General features: G+C 37.1%; 1 long non-coding RNA gene across 1 annotated transcript in view; it reads right to left on the bottom strand.

The window, feature by feature from the left end:
- LOC133050200 (uncharacterized) overlaps positions 1 to 23,897 on the bottom strand; it is a 43,114-nt gene extending 19,217 nt beyond the window's left edge. Inside the window, exon 1 of the long non-coding RNA XR_009691550.1 lies at positions 23,827 to 23,897. This is a non-coding gene — a long non-coding RNA (uncharacterized LOC133050200). The remainder of the gene's footprint in view (positions 1 to 23,826) is intronic.
- Positions 23,898 to 24,108: the final 211 nt, after the last annotated feature.

The raw sequence follows: 24,108 nt of genomic DNA, 5'->3' as shown, positions 1-24,108 counted from the left end.
TAGATGTTCAGTAAGTAGCTGTTCAATAACGGATTAAAGAAAATAAGAGTAGGGAGATGAATTTGGCTTTGGACAATTTGATTACAGCATCTTATAAAATGAAAATTTTATGTGAAATTTAATATTAAAATCACTTGATGAACATATAATTCAAACTAATGATGTGGAAGGAATTATTTAGGGAAAATGTGAAAATTGATGAGAAGACTTTAAGGACGAAATTGTATGGAATGACAACTTTCAAGTCATGGGAAGAGATAATAGTGCCTGAAAAAGAAAAAAAAAAAGAAAGAAATGATTAGAGACACAAAATGAAAATAAATGTGACTGAAATCAAAGAAACTGGTAAAGGGATTGAAAAAGTGTTCATGCTGTTAAATGTCCTAGAAACCAAGTTAAATAAGAACTTCGCTTGGCATTTAAGGCAGGTTTAAAGGAATTGGAGTGCAAGCCAAGTTAAAACTCATGGAGGATTTGAAGGGAAAGAATGTGGTAGAAACTCTGAGCATAGAATGTAGGTTTATTACTCCTGGCTGGTAGAGGAAGAAGAGGTATAGAGTGTGGCTGGGAAGGGGGCATGGAGTAAGAGGTTGCAGTTTTCTCTATTAACATGAGGCGAGATCCACATGTGCCCCAAAAAGCATCAATAATTAAGGACAAATTTAAAGATTCTGCCTGCAGATGCAGGAGACTTAAGAGATGCAGGTTTGATCGCTGGATAGGGAAGGTCCCCTGAGAAGGGCACGGCAACCCACTCCAGTATTCTTGCCAGGAGAATCCTATGGACAGAGGAGTCTGGCGGGCTACAGTCCAGAGGGTAGCAAAGAGTTGGACATGACTGAAGTGACTGAGCATGCATGCAAGAAGATACTGTAGGGGATGAGGCTCTGGAAAAGAGAGAAGAGTATCTCCAATAGTAGAACAATGAATGTCAATAAGCATATTTATTTTAGTGAAATTTGTCATTGCGGTTGTTCAGTCACTAAGTCATTTGCAACCCCGTGGACTGCAGCACGTCAGGCTGTCCTGTCCTTCACCATTTCCCGGAGTTGCTCAAACTTATTTTCATTGAGTCAGTGATGCCATTCAACCATCTCATCCTCTGTCAAACATTATTATTAGTTTTCTTTATGGAATGGTTAGTACTGAGTACTATTGTAGAATTAGTCACGTCCTTAAAGGACCTCCTTCAAGTACAAATGTTTAAATAAAGTCTTGTGAAGAAATGGCATAATGTATATAAAAACAGTGTCTTGCCATGAGAGAGAGCTCACAGAAGAAGGGCAAGTACCATTTTTGTTGTTATTGTCGCTGCCTGCACATTCTCTGCCTGTGAGAAAACTAAAGAAGAGCCAAAAATAAATAAATAAATAAAAAGTCTCACGATGCATACTGCTTCATTCTTTGTAGGAGCAAGAGTGAAGTTTCTGACTCTTCTCCCCATTAGCTTTCCATGACTAAGGGAAGATATTCCCAGGGAAAGGAAACTTTAGAATATGCTTAGAATTCAACTTCACCCTGGCAGATTGTGGTTACCAGAGTATATCATTATCTACCAGGGCATCTAGAATTTAATTTAATCCACAAAAAGACTAATGAAAGAAAACAGGAAAAAAAGTTGAAAAGTTTTACTTGCAAACAATGAATAGGCTCTCAGCAAAGAGAATACTTACCTCACTGGTAGCAGTAATAAAGTTTCAGGAGATTGAAAAATTGGTCCAATAACTAAGCATTGGAGTCAATTCTTTTGGCTTGAAGCAGAAAAGTAAATCCAAAGGCAAGGAAAGTAAGGTTTTCCCCTACATTTGCAACATTTGGGTAGTAGTCCAAATGATGGTTCTCATACCATTTAAGTATTTAACATCCTTGCTCACTAATTATTCCCTAGGTCAATTAATCTTAACCCTGCCATACACTTGAATCTTCTGAAGGTCACTTAAAAATACCTATGCCTAAAACTTTTGACCCACTGATAGTTAGGTTTACTGTAGAATAATTCTTGGGTATTAGAATATTTTTATAAGCTTCTCAGAGAGGGCTAGTGTGCATCCAGGGTAAGGAGATTCTTGTAGAATAATTAGAATAATAATTCTTGTAGAATAAGATTTCTTGTAGAAAATCCTGTGTCTCATGATCTATCAGTAGGATGAAACTCATCTAAATTCAGACTGTGGAACACGAGCACAAGGAACTTTCCATCACGCTTCTGTCTTTGGCCAGAGATACTTTTGGTCACTTTTAACTTTGTAAACCATGATGTGGGAGGATGAATGCAAACTTCTAGGGAATTAAAAAAATCTAAATAAATGTCCAAGGATCTAGTTTTTTGAAACATTAAGAAGTTCATTAAAACATTATGAAAGATACTTGCAAATTGTCACCTTTTTAACTAATTTGAAGGCAATTGTTTTATGTAAACTAGGGATGAAAAGGTGAATACTTTATGGTTCTAAATTTTCCAGAATGCCTAAGCAATCAACCTGAAAGATATAAACATTTCAAATAGATCATTCCATGCTGAAATTTAAGTTTATGTCTCCTAACATGGAGAATCATTTATATTTCTTATTACAGGATATGCAGTCAACAATGTAGTAAAGAAAATATTCTATAGATAAAGCTTGCTGGAGCCATTTTTTCAAACTGTAGTTGTCAAACTTGTAATTTTTTAAAGATTCATTATAATCAGCCAATTCAATATTTTTGAATAGCTGGTGTATAGAAGGAAGGATACTCGGAAAAGACATGCAGCATAAATAAGGCTAAAGAACAGAGCACAAGTTAAATAATGTAAGTAAAAGGAAATAAAACAAAGGTTACAATGCATTTTGTAACTGACTCACATGTTCTAAAAGGTTGCATTGCAAAAGATGAAGGAAAGATTGCTATGGACTTGGGTGTGATAGACATACCAGCAAGTTTTGAAATATGGGTATGAAAATCCAGGAAGGAAAGAGAATGGCCAAGAGAGGGACCATGTGTGAGTTTTGAAAGGCAATGAAAAAAAAAAAAAAAATCTGTTAATTAACTACTGGAAGTTATGTAGATCAGTCATCAAGAAATTAGGCTTTTCTATAGAAGAATGTTAGTCAGAGAACAGGAAAAAAAAAATGGTCAAAAGTTGTAAGTAAGAGGAAGATACTATACTGAATGTACTGAATGGGAGCTAAGAAATTCATCTAGTCATGTGTGTTTTAAGCTCTAAAACATCACTGAAAGATTTGGAGGAGGGAATAAACTACTAAAAGTAGTGAGCCTTAACTAAAAACTTAGAACAGAAGAGATACTCAGATTTTAGAATCCTGTGTTAGAATGACCCCAGTTCTTTCTTTGGGTCACAACAGAAATGAACTCCTAAAAAGGCTATGACATACTTTTCATTTGGTTCTAAAATAGTTTCCTAATGTCAATATCACAAAGTTATACCAGAAGGGGGTGACTTATTCAAAACATGAAATTTTACAGCAACATTTTCATTACTTCATTCTGAAATCTTGGACAATATTTTCTCAGAGTATTTCTTTTTCTCTGGTATGATTTTCAAAACAATGGCAGGAAGAAATAAAGTGGTGGTTATCTTTAAAGATCTCTTTTCTCAAAACTCTTATAAAAGATGTTCTAGGTTAGCAGTACTTGGTTTAATGGCAACTTTGTAAAGCTCTTCCTCTGAGTGGAGAGGTACCAACGGTCATAAAGAGAGAGAGCAGAATTGAATGCCGACTTCTTTCTTTGAAGCAGGAAAAGGCGCTCTTTATTTTGGAAGAGTTGATCTTAAGCCATTATTTCTGATAGGCAAAAATATGAGAAGCATTTACCATTTGAAAGACTTGAGGACCAGCAACACAGATGAATATTGCATAGTGGCCTGTTAGAAATGTAAATTATCCCACCTCAACCCAGACCTTCTGAATAAGAATCTGAACTTTGAAGGGTCCAGAGGTGACTTATATTTACATTCACATTTGCATAAAAGACTGAGACATCTGTCCTATGCTAGTTAGTGTGGAAGCTTATGAACTAAATTGTTCTTTCCAATAGCAAATGAGAAGGAAGAAACCTTGATCTTTGAGATAGCTTCCAAACACTCACTCTGTCTTCTCTCTGTATATCTGAGAAGAAGCATATATTATATCCCATAAGGTTATTGGCAGTCATCTTGGCAGTATCCTGGGTACCTTGCCTTAGGATAAGCCTGACACTAGAAGCTAGAATGGTGAGAAAGGAAAAGGAACTCAGTAACAACCTTTAACTGTCAAATCAACCAGCCCAGAAGATGAATCACCTCTGGGCATTTAATTTTGTGAGCCAATACATTCTCCTAGTTATTGCAGAAAAATCGAGCTGGTTTTCTTCCATCTAAAGGCACAACATGTTAACTGATATAATGTCAGTAAAGCACTTACTTTAAAAATAGATGATATGCAGATATTAGGATCTAAATTTTCAGTAGAAATTTTTAAAGAAAAGATACAAATATGCACAAATGATCTGTGTGAGAATACTGAATAGTTGTTTTTCTTTCATTCCAAGAGGAAAAATATTTTGAACTACTTAATAGTGTATAACTTTTTTCTGTTTCTTATGCTCATATTTTCTCATGCTTGTAGCCTTCTCTGATTCACACAATGAGGGTATCATGTATTCACCAATCTCACAGGAGGTTTGCTACTTACTAGAGAAGAAAAATTTCAGAAATGCCTTTATGAGGAAAATATTCACTTCAAATCAAACATTATTTTCTGATTCAGAACAAATTTTGGCTGCTAATGAACACCAACATCTCCAGGTTGGCAGACACTGAGTCATGAGTTCTGAAAGCAAAGGAATTTTATATAAGTTTTACACTGATCTTTACTTTTTTCTTATTAAAAAAATTTTGAAATATACTTGATTTACAATGTTGTGTTAGTTTTCAGTGTACAGTTATGTGATGATTCAGTTTGAGTTATATTTTTATACTTGTATGCTATTTATTTAATTAAATTTTTTTCACCATCATGACAAATAAAGAATTTGAATATTCAAAATAGTAAAGTAACACTGCAGTGATTTTAGAGGTAAACTTTTTGCAATTCTATTTTCTCAGTTCCAGTAAAATCTGGTACTGTTTCAAATACAAGTACACAGGGCAACTAAAGAAGGAACAGTATCATTTCAATGTATTGATACCTTCCACTACTTAACACACTGAAATATATAGAAAAAGCCTTTGGTACCTCAGTTGTTCTTTGTTAAAACAAACTGAAAATTAATTTCAATTAGATTAAGCAAAAAAGAGGAGTGAACTTTATATAATGGAATATTTTCAGAAAATAAGAATAAGAAGTGAATAGTACTTAGTTGGGGAGAAAAACCAGGGGATCCCACTTTTCTAAAGATCTCTCTAGATCAAGTTTTCTCAAATCTGGCATGTGGACCTTGTGAGCTGGAGAGTTCCTTGTAGCGGGGTGTGGTCCTGCATCTGCAGGATGTCGAACACAATCTCTGCCCTCTACCTTCTCCATGCCAAGAGCACCTCCTCCTGTGTGACAGCCACATGTTCCCTAGAGACATAGTTGCCCCTTGTTGAAAATCACTGTTCAAGATATAGACATTGGTCTGTTTGATGCAGATACTAATGATAGATATAGAATGAAGATGGAGATAAAGATAAAGATGTTGGTATAGGTATAACTCATTTCTCATCATGACTTTCTCCTCATAGTGATAAATGTAAACACTGCGTTCTGAAACCTAGAATCCAACTCCAGGAAATAAAAATAGCTTTATACCCCTTTCTAGTGCCATGCTAATTTAATTCACATGTCTTCCTGGGAACAATCAACTGCATTCAGACTATATTGTGTGCATGCTCCATTGCTCAATCATGTCTGACTCTTTGCAACCCCTGGAATGTAGTCGGCCAGGCTCCTCTGTCCATGAGATTGTCCAGGCAGGAATACTGGAGTGGGGAGCCATTCCCTTCTTCAGATAGGGTATATTAGGTCACGCCATATGACAGTAACCCAACAAAATACAGGATAATGTTGGGAGAAGAGTTACTAGAAAGGAGCCATGGTACCAGAAAAGTGGGAATATTAAGGGCCTTCACAAAATAGAAGAGAACAAGTTACCAAGGAAACCATTACCGGAGGTTGTCCAGAGCGTTAAACAAGTTTTTAAAGTGAAAGGGTGTGTGTTAGTCTTTCAGTCGAGTCCAGCTCTTTGTGATCCCTGGACTGTAGCCCGCCAGGCTCCTCTGTCCATGGGATTCTCCAGGCAAGCAGCCTGGAGAGGGTTGCCATTCCCTTCACCAAGGGGCCTTGCCAACCCAGGAACTGAACCCTGGTCTCCCATGTTGCAGGCAGATTCTTTACCATCTGAGCTATCAGGGAAGCTGATCAAAGTGAAAGGGCCTAATCAAACTTCTAGAAAAATGAAAAAGAAAAATGCATATGCAGATTGACACCTAAGACATCCCTTTGGATTACCAACTAAAAACTTCCAGGAGAAAAAAATAGCTAGTCAAGAAATGAATCAAAGTTGATTTTCCATTCTCCATCCCAACTGTTGACAAACATATGCAGTTCTGGACCACTAGACAAACAATGTATGGAATACTTGTTGCATCCACAAACCTACCCTTATGTGGATTTCTAATAATTACCTCTCACAATCATTGATATGATTTCTGCCCAGTTCCATTTTTCAGAAACATGTAAATTAAATTCTGCAGTAGGTAGTCTTTTCTCTCTGGCATCTTTCTCTTATAATAATGTTTTTGTATTTACCAATATAATTGCATATGTCAAAACTATATTTTGTTTTATTGTTGATAAATATTCTGTTGTATTGGTTTATTTTCAGTTTGTTTTTTTTTTTTCCTTTTTTTGCAATGCATCAGTCAGAAGCCACACAATAACTTGAACAGGATAATTTTAATATAAAAAATTTAACATGAGAATTGGAGTATTGGACTTTGACTTATAAGAGGCAACTAGAACTCTAAAGAATATAGCAATGGACATCGGGAGAAGCCATCACCCCAGGACTGAAATAAAACACTCACACAAGAGGCTACCCTCTCCTAGGACTGAAAACCAATCTCATTAGAGATGGGAAGTCATAGCAATATATGTGTGTGTTAGTTGCTCAGGTGTTTCCAACTCTTTGCAACCCCATGGACTATAGCCCACCAGGCTCCTCTGTTCATGAAAATCAGGCAAGAATACTGTATTGGGTAGCCATTCCATTATCCAGGGGATCTTCCTGACCCAGGGATTTAACTCAGGTCTCCTGCATTGCAGGCAGACTCTTTACCAACTAAGCCACCAGGGAAGCCCCCACTAGAGAAGTTCGGTAACATACTGACTGTGTTCACTACAAATCTAACTGATAAAAAGCAGGACAACTTGGAATTCACTACAAGTCCCCCCAATTTTGCTCTTACTTAAAATGGTTTTGGCTCTTCTCAGTTCCTTATTTTCCACCTGCATTTTGTAACTGACTTGTGACTAGAGATACCAAGGGAACATTTATGCAAAAATGGGCTCAATAAAGGACAGAAATGGTATGGACCTAACAGAAGCAGAAGATATTAAGAAGAGGTGGCAAGGATACACAGAAGAACTGTACAAAAAAAATCTTCATGACCCAGATAATCACAGTGGTGTGATCACTCACCTAGAGCCAGACATCCTGGAATGTAAAGTCAAGTGGGCCTTAGAAAGCATCACTAAAAACAAAGCTAGTGGAGGTGATGGAATTCCAGTTGAGCTATTTCAAATCCTGAAAGATGATGCTGTGAAAGTGCTGCGCTCAATATTCCAGCAAATTTGGAAAACTCAGCAGTGGTCACAGGACTGGAAAAGGTCAGTTTTCATTCCAATCACAAAGAAAGGAAATAACAAAGAATGCTCAAACTACTGCACAATTGCACTCATCTCACACACTAGTAAAGTAGTGCTCAAAATTCTCCAAGCCAGCCTTCAGCAATACGTGAACCAAGAGCTTCCAGATGTTCAACCTGGTTTTTGAAAAGGCAGAGGAACCAGAGATCAAATTGTCAACATCTGCTGGATCATCGAAAAAGCAAGAAAGTTCAGAAAAACATCTATTTCTGCTTTATTGTCTACGCCAAAGCCTTCAACTGTGTGAATCACAATAAACTGTGGAAAATTCTGAAGGAGATGGGAATGCCAGACCACCTGACCTGCCTCTTGATAAACCTGTATGCAGGTCAGGAAGCAACAGTTAGAACTGGACATGGGACAACAGACTGGTTCCAAATAGGAAAAGGAGTATGTCAAGGCTGTATATTGTCACCCTGCTTATTTAACTTATATGCAGAGTACATCATGAGAAACACTGGGTTGGAAGAAGCACAAGCTGGAATCAAGATTGCTGGGAGAAATATCAATAACCTCAGATATGCAGATGACACCACCCATATGGCAGAAAGTGAAGAGGAACTAAAAAGCCTCTTGATGAAAGTGAAAGGGGTGACTGAAAAAGTTTGCTTAAAGCTCAACATTCAGAAAACTAAGATCATGGCATCTGGTCCATCACCTCATAGGAGATAGATGGGGAGACAGTAGAAACAGTGGCAGACTTTATATTTTTGGGCTCCAAAATCACTGCAGATGGTGATTGCAGCCATGAAATTAAAAGACACTTACTCCTTGGAAGGAAAGCTATGACCAACCTATAGCATATTAAAAAGCAGAGACATTACTTGCCAACAAAGGTCCATTTGGTCGAGGCTATGGTTTTTCCAGTGGTCATATATGGATGTGAGAGCTGGACTGTGAAGAAAGCTGAGTGCTGAAAAATTGATGCTTTTGAACTGTGGTGTTGGAGAAGACTCTTGAGAGTCCCTTGGCCAGCAAGGAGATCCAACCAGTCCATCCTAAAGGAGATCAGTCCTGGGTGTTCATTGGAAGGACTGATGCTGAAGCTGAAACTCCAATACTTTGGCCACCTCATGAGAAGAGTTGATTCTTTGGAAGTGACCCTGATGCTGGGAAGGATTGGGGGCAGGAGGAGAAGGGGACGACAGAGGATGAGATGGCTGGATGGCATCACCAACTCGATGAGCATGAGTTTGAGCAAACTCTGGGAGTTGGTGATGGACAGGGAGGCCTGGCGTGCTGCGATTCATGGGGTCGCAAAGAGTCGGACATGACTGAGCGACTGAACTGAACTGAACTGTTACTACAAATAAAGAATGCTGGGGTTTTGATTTTAATATTGTGGGATCTACATATGAATTTAGGAAGCATTACCATTTTAGTCACATTGAAGGATTGAAGGCAGGAGGAGAAGGGGACTACAGAAGATGAGATGGTTGGATGGCATCACTGACTCAGTAGACATGAGTTTAAGCAAGTTCTGGGAGATAGTGAAGGACAGGGGAGCTTGGTGTGCTGCCGTCCACGGGTCTCAGTGAGTCAGACGTGACTGACTGAACAGCAATAGATTCTCAAGAAGCCTTTTCTGAAGAGAAGGCTAAGGGTGTGGCTGCACAACCTTTTCCTTGTGCTCTGGGAGGATAAAAAAGCAGAATGTTCAATTACACATGTGGTTCTTTGAGAGATTAGACTAGTAACTCACAGATCCCCTCACGATCTAAGCAAAAGCCAAGAACAGAAGTGGGATTATCCAAGAAAGATGTGCAGATGAGCCTTTGGTCTAATGGAGTGAATCTCTGAAACTGAAGGGAGATTTACAAGGTTTTTGAGACTACTCTGCCAACAGTCACACTGCCAGCTTGGATTGAAAGAAACAGAAAGAACAAAATAAGACTGTTGGACTCCCAAGATTCTACTGATAGGGAACAAGCTGACAAAACTACTCAGCTGCAAACACATACAGCCCTTCACCTTTCCAAAAAGGAAAGAGACTCCTAGTATGGAGGCTTGGGTCAGACAGTAGAGCCTCTGGCTCAGAGAGCAAAGCCAGACTACAGAGGTTTATTCTCAAGTTTTGGAACCTAAGGTGGCTTGCGCAGCTGAATTTTGAAATTAGTTAAGACTGGAGACCTCTTCTCTTCTTTCCATTTTCTTCCTTTGTAAATTGGCACATTGATAACTCTTATCCTACTGTTTTCTCACCATTGTAGTTTGGGAGCAGATATACCACCCTGCTTATTTAACTTATATGCAGAGTACATCATGAGAAACACTGGATTGGAGGAAGCACAAGCTGGAGTCAAGATTGCTGGGAGAAATATCAATAACCTCAGATATGCAGATGACACCACCCTTATGGCAGAAAGTGAAGAACTAGAGAGCCTCTTGATGAAAGTGAAAGAGGAGAGTGAAAAAGTTGGCTTAAAGCTCAACATCCAGAAAACTAAGATCATGGCATCCAGTCCCATCATTTCATGGGAAATAGATGGGGAAATGGTGGAAATAGTGCCTGACTTTATTTTTGGGGGCTCCAAAATCACTGCAGATGGTGAATGCAGCCATGAAATTAAAAGACGCTTGCTGTTTGGAAGGAAAGTTGTGACCAACCTAGACAGCATATTAAAAAGCAGAGACATTACTTTGCCAACAAAGGCCTGTCTAGTCAAGGCTATGATTTTTCCGTGGTCATGTATGGATGTGAGAGTTGGACTATAAAGAAAGCTGGGCACCAAAGAATTGATGATTTTGAACTGTGTTGTTGGAAAAGACTCTTGAGAGTCCCTTGGACTGCAAGGAGATCCAACCAGTCCATCCTAGAGGAGATCAGTCCTGGGTGTTCATTGGAGGCACTAATGTTGAAGCTTAAACTCCAATACTTTGGCCACCTGATGCGAAGAACTGACTCATTGGAAAAGACCCTGATGCTGGGAAAGATTGAGGGCAGGAGGAGAAGGGAATGACAGAGGATGAGATGGTTGGATGGCATCACCGACACAATGAACATGGGTTTTGGTGGACTCTGGGAGTTGGTAATGGACAGGGAGGCCTGGCATGCTGCGGTTCATGGGGTCACAAAGAGTTGGACACAACTGAGCTACTGAACTGAATTGATTTTTAAGCTTCACATACAGAGAGCAATGTTTTTGCTCTCAGATGGATTATACAATGAGTTTTGCCTATACCTGTTGGTTGTTGTTGTTCAGTTGCTAACTGATGTCTGATTCTTGGCTAGCCAGGCAGTGCACCAGGCTTCCCTGGCCTTTACTATCTCCTGGAGTTTGCTCAAACTCACGTTCATTGAGTCAGTGATGCCATGCAACCATCTCATCCTCTGTCACCTATACCTAATTTAGATGATTTAGATAATGAGATTTGTGTCTTTGTGATGATGAGAATTAGATGAGATTCTGAACTTAAGATGCTAATGTAATGGTTTGAGATTGTTGGGGACCTTGGAATGGGGTGGATGTGTTTCAGGCATGCAGAATGGACTTGAATCTTTCAAGGTCTATGACAGAGTAATAGCATTCCAAAATGCCCACATCCAAATCCCTGAAACCTTACTTGGCAAAAGTGACTTTGGAGGTGTTAGTTTAAGAATCTTGAGATGGGAAAAACTGAGTTATCTGAACAGGCAGAATATAAGATCAAGGGTCCTAATAAGAGGGAGACAAAAATGAGACTTGGAAAAAGACAATGGGATGACAAAAATTGATAGAAAGATTCAAAGATAAGTGCTGCTGGCTTTGAAAATGTAAGATGAGGTTAGAAGTTAAGAAATATAGAGGACTCTAGAAGCTCAGAAAAGCAAGCAAATGGATTTCCCTTTAAAAGTTTTAGAAGGAAGGCAGTTCTGCTGACCTATTTTAGACAACCCTTTATCAGAATTTTATGAAAATAACTTTGTGTTGTTTTAAGCCACTAAATTTATGGTTTCCTCTCCCTAACCAGACCCTTATCTCCCCAGCCATTTTTTCCCCTCACCCTTCCACTTGCTCTGGGATGGAGAAATAGGAAAGATGGGAACAGAAACCAGAAATTTAATGCAACCAGCAAATCTTATTCATGGATTTCACAGTAAACTTTAAGCAAATAATCTCAGTGATTCAATAAAGGAAGTTGGTTTATGGAGTGAGTGGATTGGTTTCCCACAATAGCCCCTCATCCTTCATATAAAAGAAGTCATCAAGGTACACATTGGACCACACAGGCAGCAGATCAAATTGATGAGTGCCATTCCAGGGCTTGGTGTCCCATTCTGTTATATATATAATCTATATTTATTATGTCCATGAGAGCTTAGGCTTGAATAAAACTGTCATTTATCAGTCTCCCTAGAAGTCACAGTAGGAGGTCTAGGCACAAGAGCCTCTCAAGAAATTCTAGAGGAGGCTGATTTTCCAAAGCAATAGTCCCCAAGTCAGTACACATAAATTTATATTGTTTTAAGCCATTAAAGTTGTGATAATTTGTTAAAATGACAATATAGAACGAACACTCCACTCAAACTATTAATCCAGCATGCAAGAAAAAAAAATATTTCAGACATAAATAAGTCCAAAATTCATTACACATACTCTTTCCCAGGATACCCTTGTAGGGTATGTCTTTCAAAGAGAGGGAGAAAACTCCAAAAGAGGAAGATATTGTACCCTAGAAACCAAAAATAAAACACAGAAGAAATACAGATTTCTTCCCTCTATAGGTTACTGTTTTTGTTGACTTATTTTGAGACAACAGAATACTTCAGCTTCATCAAAACTTTACTGATTATTTGTCCTAGTGGACAAAAATGTATTTTTCCATGAAAAGCTTATCACTATAAGTTATGAAATAGAACATCTGAATATCTGAAAAAATGGCATGTGAAATGCTGACAAAGTGCAAAACAACAACAGTTTAATGAAGAGTTAAATGGTTTGCTTTTGAATCACCATTCCTTCTTATAGAGCAAGAATAAGGCCAAGAATACAAACAGCTTTAACACGTGCTTACTATCTAACTGTCTTAGGTCAGATGCTTTAGCACATGCACACACACAGCAGCAAATAAGGAGGTGAGCCTGAACTATTCATATTTAGAAATGACAAAACTGAGGTTTAGGAAAGAGAAGGAGCTTGCCAATGACACAACAGTATGGAATAAACAGATTAAATGAGAATAAAGGTATTTCTATTCAGAGTTTGAGCTATTGTGCCAGTATCATACCAGATACCATCGATTCTTATCATAGTGAAAATTCTCCTGTTTCACATTAAGCGCAAGGGTCATAAATGAAACAGTCATGAAGTCAAAAAGCATTCCTGCTTGACTATCTGAACTCTCATTAGTGTCACAATCATTTTTAAGAATTGTGATTAACTGAACAAAGTGTTCATCATGTTTATTTTAGGATATATAAAGTTCTGTTGAAGTTATCTTTAAAAAAAAAAAAAAAAAAAAAGAATAATTTCAAACAAGATCCTCACCTGGTGGTAGTTAAGAGCCATGGTGTATATTTACCTGCCGTAAAAATGTTTTGCTTATACATGGTGCCTAAAAACTGTGAGATTCTTTTCTCTTTGTCACAGCTGGAAAAGCTCAATATCCAACTCGTTTTTCATGGTGTAATATCATCTGGTTTTCAGCAGTGCCAGAAAAGAAACCAAAAAAAAAAAAAAAAAATGAAATGAACAGAATATATGCTTTTAAAATGAATGTGAACCATATACACTGGTTTTATATGAGATTCTTAAATAGCTTTTCCATGGAGTGTGAAAAATATCTAATAAAACATTCCAGCTATAAATCCATGAATTGTTTGTGAAATTAATTTTATTTGAGTCGGCAAACATGGATTAACTACTATTATGTGCTTGTGGCTATGATATATTTCCTTTTTATAACACTAGGACTCACAACAACCCTATGAAGACATTTTATAAATGAGTTTCTTTTGACAGAGAAGTGAATTTACACACAGAATTATAACTGGTTATTAACCATAGTAGAATTTGAAGCAAGTATTCTAATTTCTGCTATAGTTGTGTTGAAGATTTTTTTTTTCCAAAGTTTTAAATGAAAATCCAGTTAAGGAGTTGTAATCTATTCAAAATTTTAAAAGCAAAATAGTCAATAAGAGGATGGTTAAATGTATGGATTCTTTTTTTCAACGAGATAAGACTTTAAAAAGTCATTTATTTCTATTTTGGTACAAAGGCAAAAGTACTATTTCTAGGTAAAATCGGGAATATTAAAGTGTTACTTTAAGTAGGTTGATTATAATAAAAGTGCTTTGGAAAATAATAAATGAGCTCTTGCCTCAAAAGCTTTAATAAATTAGAAGGAAAACACATTAGTTAAGTGCTAATTTTACTCAATTCCCAATCTCAGTTTGCAGGGGAAAATGATTACTTAAATTTACACAGCAGGATTTTTTTTTAACATATAAAACTTTCAGGAAATTATTTTATAGAAATAACGTTTAGACTACTAGTGCCACCTCAAGGTGGCACCTTGAGGAAAAACATTAACCCCCTTTCCTTAGAATATCCTGTGGAAAGGAAGGAAATTTTATTTTAGAATGTGTAAATCCAAAATATGGCTCCAGAAAGCAAAGAAGTATGTTACAAATGCATTTCACTATCCTGGAGAAATTTCTGGAATGCAGCATTGGTGTTGGATTGGAGGAGCAGCTGAGTAGAGCAATTACCATCCCAAAAAGGCATAAGAAGATGATTGCGCAGGAGAGGAGCCTTCCCAACTGTAGCCCAGAAAAGCACGAAGCTCTCATGTGCACCAAGCCCAGGAAGCAACGCGAAGGAGACTCAAGCCCAGAACTGTTTACAAAAGAGTCCAGTCTATCTTACCTCTCCAGATTCAGCTCTGCATAATAGTAGACCACGCCCTTGTAGACCATTCTGCAGACTTCATACCACCTACACAACGTCTAAATTAGAGTTCCATAAGGCTAGTCTTAAGCTGTTATATCTGCTCTATACATTTTCCTACTTTCTTTAAACTTTGCACATTTCCTGGGTATCATCTCTCTGTTAATGACCACCATTTTTTATGGACTGTATTTCCCACATTGCATATTTCATATCCATGACATGTATTTTGTAACTTGAAGTTTGTACCACCCCATCTCCCTCACCTATTTATCTCCTCTCTCCAACCCCCTCTCCACTGACAACCATATGTTTCTTCTCTGTATCTGTTGACTCTGCTTCTGTCTTGTTATGCTTGGCAATTTGTTTTGTTTTTTAGATCCCACTTATAAATAAAATAATACAGTGCTTGTCTCTCTCTTACTTATTTCACTTAGCACAGTACTCTCTAGATTCAGCTATGTTGTTTATGGGCACTTAGGCTGTTTCCATATCTTGACTATTGTAAATAATGCTGCAGTGTACACTGAAGTTCATGTATCTTCTAAAATTAATGTTTTTATTTTCTTTGGATAAGTACTCAGAGGTAGAATTTCTGAGTGATATGGAAGTTTTATTTTTATTTATTTATTTATTTATTTTGGAAGCTTTATTTTTAAACTTTTTGAGGAACTGCCATAATGTTTTCTGCAGGAACTGCACCAGTTTGCATTCCACGTGGAAGAATGTTCCCTTTTCTCCATATCCTCCCTAATACTTATTATATATTGTCTCTTTGATATAAGTCATTCTAATAGGTGTGAGGTCATTTCTCATCATGATTTTGGTGTGCACTTCTCTGATGATTACTGATGATGAGTGTTTTTCCATGTGCTTATTGACCGTCTGTGTCTCCTTTGGAAAAATGTCTGTTCAGGTCAACTGCCAATCTTTTAATCAGGTTGTTTGTTTTTGACATTGAGTTGTAGGAGTTCTTTGTATATTTTGGAGGTTAACCCCTTATCAGATATATTGTTTACAAATATCCTGCTCCCATTTAGTAAATGGCCTTATCATAGTACAGATAGTTTCCTTCACAGTAAAAAAGGTTTTTGTTTGTTTGTTTGTTTTTAGATTAAAGTAGTCCTATTTGCTTATTTTTGCTTTTGTTTCTCTTGCTTGAGGAGACATATAAAAAATATATATATGTGTGTATATATATACACACATATATATATTTTGCCAAGATAAATGTCAAGGGGTCTACCACCTATATTTTCCTCTAAGAGTGTTATAGTTTCAGGTCTTACATTTAAGTTTTTAATCATTGCAAGTTTACTTTTGTACCTGGTGTGATATCACTTTTTTAAAAAAATCTCCAGTATGTATATAGACACTAGAACTCCAGATTGCCCACTAACATGTCTATCTTTATGCTTTAAGACTCTTATAGTGACACTAATTGATTAATGTCTATTCACCTATTTTGTAATTAAAAGGAAAAATAAAACATGTTCACTATCCTTTAGGATACCACTTTTTCATCATTCATCCAATATGGTTCAGATTTGGTTAATTCTTTTACCTGCTCCAAACATCAGCTGATAGCTAATGTTTATTCAGTTATGTGAATCAATTCTAATCAGTGCAAGACTGGCTAGTTCTTCTCCTTCAGTTATTAGATAAAAAGAAAACTTTATTCTACTGGGTTGGACAAGGTGAAAGCATGTGAGTGTGGAGATTTATGGGGCCACCATGAAATGACAGTTGGTCAAATACACATGCATACAACATGGAACAGAAAGACAAAGACAGAATTTTGATATTATAACTTGAACCTCTGATTTCTGCTCTTTTCCTTGAATGATCATGATTTTACCACCTTTGGGATGTTGCTATGTGGTTGCAGCTTTCTTTATGGGATATGATCTATGACTCTAGTCTTTTCCTGGCTTCTGCCTTCTCACTTTTAGTCTCAGATTATAAGTTAAATCTTAGGAGAGATCATGTTCAACAATTCACTCAAATTGGTACCTTCAAAAGCTGTGGTACATATACACCATGGAATATTACTCAGCCATTAAAAAGAATTCATTTGAACCAGTCCTAATGAGATGGATGAAGCTGGAGCCCCTTATACAGAGTGAAGTAAGCCAGAAAGATAAAGAACATTACAGCATACTAACACATATATATGGAATTTAGAAAGATGGTAACGATAACCCAATATGCAAAACAGAAAAAGAGACACAGAAATACAGAACAGACTTTTGAACTCTGTGGGAGAAGGCGAGGGTGGGATGTTTCGAGAGGAATCAGGTGGAGAGGGAGGTGGGAGCGGGGATTGGGATGGGGAAGACGTGTAAATCCATGGCTGATTCATATCAATGTATGACAAAACCCACTGGAAAAAAAAAATTAATTAAAAAAAAATTAAAGAAAAAAAAAAAGTCTCTATAAAGGCAAGTTTAATCTGTCATTTCATTTACTCTTCACTATCGGTTTCTTTCCTTGAAATTCAGGCTCCACATGGACACCAAGTCTGTGTTGTTGATTGTTACATTTCTATATTCTGAAATAGTGACTGATATAGAATAGTGAAATGAAAGTCACTCAGTTGTGTCCAACTCTTTACGACCCCATGGACCACACAGTCCATGGAATTCTCCAGGCCAGAACACTGAAGTGGGTAGCCTATACCTTCTCCAGGGAATCTTGCCAACTCGGATATTGAACCCAGGTCTCCCACATTGCAGGCAAATTCTTTATCATCTGAGCCACCAGGGAAGATATATAATATTTATCACTAAATGTTTTTAAATGAATGAATCAATGAGCAAACAAACTGAAAATACAAATTTTACAATTACTCAAATGGAGGAAGTTGGGGGAAGGTAAATGGAATTGTAAGTAGATACTTTATTTTACATGATAGGACTTAATGCATAAATACTAAGTAAAATTGGTAATTATATAAAATATAATTAATTATATTATTGAAAACAGCAGAATATATAATTAATACAGAAAATATTAATAACCTTCTTTCTTAACATAGACTTGATTAACCATAGTCTGTGGGTCTATATAGTCTGCTGTTTTTCATGTGTTTAAGTCAGGGTTAAGGTAAAGGAAAGTGTTAGTTGCTCAGTCATGTCTGACTCTTTGCAATACCATAGACTGTGGCCCTTTAGGCTCCTCTGTCCATGGGATTCTCTGGGCAAGAATACTGGAGTGGGTTGCCATTTCCTTCTCCAAATGTAAAGGATGGACACTTTTTAATTAATTATGCTATGTTTTATCTACTTTTCATGTATATTACTATTTATAATTTTTACTATTCTAAATTACAATGATCATATTCAGTCAGTTCAGTCACTCAGTCATGTCCAACTCTTTGCAACCCCATGGACTGCAGCATGCCAGGCTTCCCTGTCCACTACCATTCCTGGAGTTTACTCAAACTCATGTCCATTGAGTTGGTGATGCCATCAAACCATCTCATCCTCTGTTGTCCCCTTCTCCTCCTGTCCTCAATCTTTCCCAGCATCAGGGTCTTTTCCATTGAGTCAGTTCTTCACATCAGGTGGCCAAATTATTGGAGCTTCAGCTTCAGCATCAGTTCTTCCAATGAATATTCAGGACTGATTTCCTTCAGGATGGACTGGTTGGATCTCTCAAGTCTTCTTGGGACTTGAGAAGTCTTCCAAGGGACTCTCAAGTCTTCTCCACCACCACAGTTCAAAAGCGTCAGTTGTTTGGCACTCAGTTTTCGTTAGAGTCCAACTGTCAGGTCTATACATGACCACTGGAGAAACCATGGACTTTGTTGGCAAAGTAATGTCTCTGCTTTTTAATATGCTGTCTAGGTTAGTCATAGCTTTTCTTCCAAGGAGCAAGTGTCTTTTAATTTCATGGCTGCAATCACCATCTGCAGTGATTTTGGAGCCCTGGAAAATAAAGTCTGTCACTATTTCCATTGTTTCTCCACCTATTTGCCATGAAGTGATAGGACCAGACGCCATGATCTTAGTTTTCTGAATGTTGAAGCCAACTTTTTCACTCTCCTCTTTCACTTTCAAGAGGCTCTTTAGTTTTTCTTTGCTTTCTGCCATAAGGGTGGTGTCACATGAATATCTGAGATTATTGATATTTCTCCCAGCTATCTTGACTCCATATTGATCATATGAAGGTGTCTGATTCTTGGATTAAAGTAAACTGGATTCATTAACACTAAAATGTTAAGTATACTCTCTATTATCAAATTACAAGTCACTTTGGTTTTAATATATAAGTGGGAATTACTTAAGATATCCAGCTAAAATTTGGTAAATTAAGTAAATTTGGTAAAATTTGGTAAATTTGGTAAATAATAAGTCAATATAAATTTACAAGCATTTACTTCTTGTCCTCTGTTCTCAAGACACTGGAGTACATAAGTATGATTATATAAAACTTTGACCCTGCTTTTGAACTGTGGTGTTGGAGAAGACTCTTTTTTTTCATTTATTTTTATTAGTTGGAGGCTAATTACTTTACAATATTGTAGTGGTTTTTGTCATACATTGACATGAATCAGCCATGAAGAGTCCGTTGGACTTCAAGGAGATCCAACCAGTCCATCCTAAAGGAGATCAGTCCCGTGTGTTCATTGGAAGGACTGATGTTGAAGCTGAAACTCCAATACTTTGGCTATCTGACGTGAAGAGCTGACTCATTTGAAAAGACCCTGATGACGGCAGATTGAGGGCAGGAGGAGAAGGGGATGGGTTAGGGTTAGGTGAAGATGGGATGGTTGGATGGCATCATCGACCTGACGGACATGGGTTTGGGTGGATTCCGGGAGTTGGTGATGGACAGGGAGGCCTGGCATGCTGCGATTCATGGGATTCAAAGAGTCGGACACGACTGAGCAACTGAACTGAACTGAACAGAACTGAACTGACCTTGCTCCAAGTGAAGGAAAAAAAATCTGACAAATTTTACTCTATACTTGTGTTCTTCATGAAACCTCATAACAACGTTGAGAGATAACAGAACCATTTTGTAGTGAAAGGAGTGATCAAAATATTAGCGAACTTGCTGAAGTTTCTGCTAAAAGTGATGAAAACAAGATAATGTGTGTCGGTTATATATTTATTAGCTAGTAACATATTGTTTTTCTTGCAAAAGCATGAACATTTTGGAAATTTGTATTTAAAAACATAATATGTTCAATCATTTGTAAGTTTATTTTCCTTTTAATGCTGTTGCTATTTGATACTACTTAATTTTTAAGATGGCCTAATATAATGTGCATTTTGGAGAAGACATATATATGTATATATGTGTGTGTGTGTGTGTGTGCATATATGTATATATATATGCTTAGTGATTCAGTCATGTCCAACTCTTTGCAGCCTCATGGACTGTAGCCTGCCAGAGATTGAATCTGGGCCTCCTGTATTATGAGTGGATCCTTTACCATCTGAGCCACCAGGAAGCATGTATATCTATAAATGGATACATATTTATTCAATTAATATGGAAGGGAGCTGGTCTAATATAACAAGACACATAAACTGTCTTTTAGGTTTTGTTTCTTTTTCTTCGGTGACAAATGTAGCACTGTTTTCCATGGAGAAAAATATGAAGGAAGAAAATAATGACTTTTAAAACACAGAGTTTCAAAAAACCAATATGAAGTTTATCATGGGCAATGAGATTTATTAATTGTGAATTATAGACAGTCATTTATGAAGATGGTTTTGGCTTTAGTAAAGTGAAATAAATCTATAACAATTACAACTGAGTTATTATAACTGATTACTCCAAAAGAATTTAACTTTTTTATTTATGCCAATACTTAGATTTTGAAGAAGATTCAACATTGTGCAATTCCAATTTTTCCTATTCTGCATAAATGACATTTCTTCCATCTGAGTGTAATTTCCAAAAGCAATCTTTGAATACTCATACTCTGTTAACTGAAGGCAGTTCTATGTTTTTAATGAATACCATTACAATTCTTATAATAAAAGATAGATGTTGACAGTCAAGTCAAACAATCAAATATATAGATCATTTCTTAGAAGATGCCTCAGACTGTTTACCACAGGCAAAAGAGAGATAAAAATTAAACCTATTTATCCTCCTACTTGTGCATGTCCTCTAAGGGCAGTGTGTGTTTGGAAGGATTTTCTCAAGAAAGACATCAATGTTACTAATAATAAAAATTTTCTGTGTCTAGTGCATGCGTGTTCAGTCATGGCTGACTCTTTGCAATTCTATGGACTGTAGCCTGCCAGACTCTTTTGTCCATGGGACTTTCTAGACAAGATTACTGGAGTGGATTGCCATTTCATACTCTAGGGGATCTTCCCCACTTAGGGATCAAACTGGGGTCTTCTATGTCTCTTGTATTGACAGGTGGATTATTATACAACTAGCACATCCTGGGAAGTCCCGTGTGCATATGTATGATTATATTTCATTTTCTTTAGGATCTGGAACTTAATTCTTAAAAATTCTTTACATTGTGTTTGTCAGATGATGGTCATTTATGTTAGAAATATGGGTTAGAATTGAAATAGAATAAATAAGAACAAAAAAGGAAAGGTTTATTGGGGTACAGCTTCCCATTTTTTTGTAAATAATACCTTATGGGATACTTCTGTTCTTTGGGTGTTAAAAGCAAGTGAACTCTAAGAAACTCAGGTAAAACAATTGATTATAATTCAAAATCTATTATTAAAACAAAATATGCAACTATTATTCAACAACAGCTAAAAAAAATCAAAGTTTCTATTTACATATAAATATATATTTTTGTAAATAAATGTAAAGAGAAAAGTTTGGTTTTTTGTTGTTGTTGAATTTTCCAAGTGATGGATATAACTGAAATGATAAATCATACTTCAAAGCTGAAATAGATGAATAGATCCTGAACTTCATTTTGTTGATTTATGCTGAGTATGTCTTACAGTTACCAAATATTGCATGACAAATCAAGCCAAACTTGGGGTATAAAGAAAAGAACATTTTACTGTGTTCATAGTGTAAAAGGTTAGTGAACAGACTGCAAAGTTGCTTCAGTCAGATCTGACTCTTTGTGACCCCATGGACTGTAGCTCACCAGGCTCCTCTGTCCATAAGATTCTCCATGAATACTGGAGTGGGTTGCCATTTCCTTCTGCAGAAGAACTTCCTGACCCAGGGATTGAACCCACACCCCTTACATCTTCTGCACTGGCAGGTGGTATCTTTACCAGTACTCAATAAAGTACAGTGGGGAGATCAGAAGGGAGCGCTCTCATGCCTTCTGAGGATAGCAGAGCTAAACAGGAAGAAGAGACTCCCTTTCTTTCCTGGAGGAACGCAGCCACTGAGAAGTCACAGTTTCTTTGTTTACTGCAGCCTTGCCTCCTAGCTTCCTTTGCCACCTGATGAAAGCTACTTCTTCCCTGATCATTGGGGACATGCTTGTGACTCAATATGCTTGCAGATTCTGAATTGCAATTCTCTCTGCTGATCTTAAATCCATCCTTGCTGGAGAAATATCTGACAGTCTCTTTATTTTAGGTCAATAACAGATACTGTGAACAGAACACCATGAACAGTATGAAAAGGAGAAAATATATGACACTGGAAGATGAGCCCCACCCCCACCCCCAAATCGGTAGGTGTCAAATATGCTACTGGGGAAGAGCAAAGAAATAGCTCCAGAAAGAATGAAGAGGCTGAGCCAAAGCAGAAACGGCATCCAGTTATATATGTGTCTGGTGCTGAAAGTAAAGTCTGATTCTATAAAGAACAACATTGCATAGAAGCCTGGAATGTTAGGTCCAGGAAGCAAGGTAAATTGATTGTGGTCAAGCGGGAGATGACAAGAGTGAACATCAACATTTTAGGAATCAGTGAACTAAAACCAATGGGAATGAGTGAAATAAATTCAGACGACCATTATATTTACAACTGTGGGCAAGAACGCCTTAGAAAAAATGGAGTAGCCTTCATAGTTAACAAAAGAGTCTAAAATGCAGTACTTGAGTGTAATTGCAAAAATGACAGAATGACATTGGTTCATTTACAAGACAAATCATTCAAAATTACAGTAGTTCATGTCTGTGCCCCAACTTCTAATGCTGAATAATCTGAAGTTGAACCATTCTATGAGAACTTCTAGAACTAACTCCAAAAAAAAAGATATCCTTTTCATCATAGGGGACCGGAATGCAAAAGTAGGAAGTTAAGAGATACCTGGAGTAACAGACAAGTTTGGCCATGGGGTACAAAATGAAGCAGAGTAAAGGTTAACAGAGTTTTGTCAAGATAATGCAGTGATCATACCAAATACCCTTTCCCAACAACACAAGAGATGACTCTACACATGGACATCACCAGAGGGTCAAAACTGAAATTAGATTGATTATATTCTTTGCTGTTGAAGATGGAGAAACTCTATACAGTTAGCAAAAACAAGACTGGGTGCAACCTATGGCTCAGATCCTGAGCTCCTTATTGAAAAATTCAGAATTAAACTGAAGAAAGTAAGGAAAACCACCAGGCCATTCAAGTATGACCTAAACCAAATTGCTTACGATTATACAGTGGAAGTAACAAATAGATTCAAGGAATTAGATCTGATAGACAGAGTGCCTGAAGAACTATAAATGAGGTTTGTAACATTGTACAGTGAAGAGGCAGTGAATAAAACTATTCCCAAGAAAAGAAATGGAAAAAGGCAAAATGGTTCTCTGAAGAGGCCTTACAAATAGCTGAAAAAGAAGTGAAAAGTGAAGGAACAAAGGAAAGATATATCTAACTAAATGCAGAATTCCAAAGAATAGCAAGGAGAGGTAAGAAAAACTTCTTAATTGATCAATGCCAAGAAATAGAGGAAAACAATAGAATGGGAAAGACTAGAAATCTTTTCAAGAAGAGTAGAGATACCAAGGGAAATTTTCATGCAAATATAGGCACAATAAAGGAGAGGAATGGCAAGAACCTAACAGAACAACTAAAGACTAAGAAAAGGTGGCAATAATACACAGAAACTATACAGATAAGGTGTTAATGACCCAGATAACTATGATGGTATGGTCACTCACCTAAAGCCAGACATCCTGGAATGTGAAGTCAAGTGGGCCTTAGGAAGCCTTAATATGAGCAAAGCAAGTAGAGATGATGAAATTCCAACTGAACTATTTCAAACCCTAAAGATGATTCTCTGAAAGTGATGCACTGAATATGTCAGCAAATTTGGAAAACTCAGTGGCCACAGAACTGGAAAATGTCAGTTTTCATTCCAATTCCAAAGAAGGTCAATGCCAAAGAATGTTCAAACTACCACACAATTGTACTCATCTCACATGCTAGCAAAGTAATGCTCC

This window comes from Dama dama, chromosome 31 (assembly GCF_033118175.1).
Source record: "Dama dama isolate Ldn47 chromosome 31, ASM3311817v1, whole genome shotgun sequence".
NCBI classification, from domain to species: Eukaryota; Metazoa; Chordata; class Mammalia; order Artiodactyla; family Cervidae; genus Dama; species Dama dama.
The sequence above is the reverse complement of the archived record's forward strand: the minus strand, read 5'-3'. Positions and strand labels throughout refer to the sequence as shown.